Source organism: Nicotiana attenuata, chromosome 2, assembly GCF_001879085.1.
Source record: "Nicotiana attenuata strain UT chromosome 2, NIATTr2, whole genome shotgun sequence".
Lineage (NCBI taxonomy): Eukaryota > Viridiplantae > Streptophyta > Magnoliopsida > Solanales > Solanaceae > Nicotiana > Nicotiana attenuata.
The window spans coordinates 26,777,628-26,780,169 of record NC_031990.1 but is presented as its reverse complement, the minus strand read 5'-3'; the positions used below and the strand labels follow the sequence as shown (position 1 = coordinate 26,780,169).

Below are 2,542 nucleotides of genomic sequence, written 5' to 3'. Positions count from 1 at the left end.
GCAATAGGTATAGTTCAGTGACTTTGTTGTTACAAACGAAAGAAAAGTGATTTAGGAGATAATTTGAGATAGTTGAGTGATTATTTGAATAATTTACTCATTTTCTAGCCGATTAAGTTGCCCTACTTATGATTTTGCTTTTGTTGTTGAATCTATTTTCCTTAGTAGGAGTTAATTTGTGTTTGGCCAATTCATTTAAGAAGTACTTTTTACAATATTTGATAAACAAATTGTGTTTGGCCAATCTTTACAAAAAGTACTTTTGAGTGTCAAATTACCAAAAGGATAGTGCCAAACTTTTATTTAAAAGAAAATAAATTTTAATATTATTATAAGAGACTGTTATTAGTTTTTATTTAATTTAATTAAGATATAAACATAAAGTATACATACATACTAAATATTTAAATCTTTGTAACATATATAGTTATACCAAAGCAATAATATTATCTAGTATAATTACTTGTTATTTATACCATGAAATAATAAGCAAAGTGACTCACACATGATAATATTTCTCAACAATTTCATCTCTAATTCTATCACGCAACGCCTCCATAATAGTCGAAGACTTGTCTTGCATTTCTAAAGGAATACCAGAAGCCCCATCTCCTTCCTCAATCTCTGCAGTAATGTCTTCATTAGCATAATAGTTGAATTCCTTATCAGTAGAAGATCGTCGTCGGATGAAATTATGTATAGCCATGGTAGTTGTAACAAGATGAATCTGAGTGTCAAACTTGAAAGATGGCATTGAGCGTAAAATAGAAAACCTATTTTTCCAGACTCCAAATGTTCTTTCAATTGTACATAAACCTATTAGGACTACTATTTTCTGAATTTATTTTTGCCTACAGTGATAGGATGTGTTAGAAGGAAAAGAGGTAGAAATCTCTTGGAGATAAAGGGTTTTGAAACGAAAGTTATGAGGATCGAAAGTACAAAAGTAAAATAAATTTGGAGATCAATTTAAATAAAATCGCTTGTACATAAGAAAATAATTTGCTTTATTTATTCATTTATTAGCACTCGATATTAGTAAATTTCTCATCTTTACCATTCAAACTGAAGATGGCTCGATATATATATATATATATATATATATATATGGAAAGAAATGTAAAGGATAATTTGAAAAATATAAATTTATGGTGAGGATAGTTTTGTCTTGAATAAATTAATTTTCTGTTTCTGTTTCTGCTTCTGCTTTTTGGAAGAAGCTAGGATTTTCTGCTTCTTCCCAAAAGCAGAAAAACTGCTTCTGCTGTTGGCCAAAAATACTTTTTTATTTTTGCCAAACACAATAAATTTTTCAAAAAGTAATTTTTTTGACAAAAAAAATACTTTTGGCCTCTAAGAAGCTTGGCCAAACAGGCTCTTAGTTTATGAATAGCAAGGTGAAAGGTAAAAAACAAGAAACTCTCCGTCACTTGAGTACAAGGTGAAATTGCAATCATTGGACTGTAAATACAATATCCCAAATGTCAGTCTTACCCTTTTTTTTGAATGGTAGCTTAGGCCATACGTGTGGATTTAGTGTTCTTCACATTAGAATATTTCTTTTTCCTGAAATATTAAGCTTTAAAGCAAAAAAATATTACTACTAAGTTTGAGTTCAGTAGGTGGAATTTCAGTGCAGAAACCTCTGAAATGCTACTTGGCTAATTTTTCATATCCCGAAAGATGCTTAATTAGGACTCGTTTGGTACGAGGGACAAGGAATAATTAATTTCGAGATTAAATTTAAAAAGAATTTATCTCATGTTTGGTTGGAAGAAAATTACGATATAATTAATCCCGGATTGTAGTATTTTTTATCCCCATAGAAAGGTGAAATAACTAATCCCGGGATAAATAATCCTGGGATAACATGTTTCCAACCAAACGACCCCTTACAGTTAATCCGATAGTTGGATCAGCAACTTAAAAATTTACCTGAAAATAGGCGTGTCAAGAAATGTCAGTACTATATTCACTTGTAGAAGGTTGAATTAAATCATTGGTTCTGCTAATAATCTTTACTAAATTACCACCTTCACTTATTAAACTTTGCCTAGATATTACGACTTACCCAGATAGAGAAAGTATATCAGAAATGAGGGCAGAGCAGAGCAGAGCAGATAAGCATAGCATGTGAAGCCTCTGCAAGAAGAGAGGAGTTTAGTGCAGAAAGCCAGAAGTGAGGGAACAAAAGCATTAAATTGATTGAGTCCAAATAAAACCATTAATGTATGATTTAAAGAAAAAGGAAGAAGTCGACGGTGTGTCCTTCCACCTTAAAGATCATTAAAAAGAAATAGTAAGCCAACTGCGACAACTACGTACACTGCAGAGACTGTCTCAATTCCCATTACCACTACTTTTTGTTCAGATCGATCGTTATCATTTGCTAGCTAAATTTCAGATTGACATCATCTGTATCCAACTCCTCTGCTCCTTCGAAGATAAGATCATTCGAAATGTGAGACTCTGCTTATTCTGCAGTTTCTGTTTCTTGACGTCCTAAATCTTTTAGCAAATGGTTCTCGCGTAGGACCACACT

General features: G+C 31.8%; 1 long non-coding RNA gene across 1 annotated transcript; it reads right to left on the bottom strand.

The window, feature by feature from the left end:
* On the bottom strand, positions 505-2,542 carry LOC109222882. Its single transcript, XR_002067473.1, has 3 exons — positions 2,326-2,542; positions 2,072-2,142; positions 505-624 (listed from the first exon to the last, which is right to left on the bottom strand). It is a non-coding gene; the product is annotated as an uncharacterized LOC109222882 (long non-coding RNA).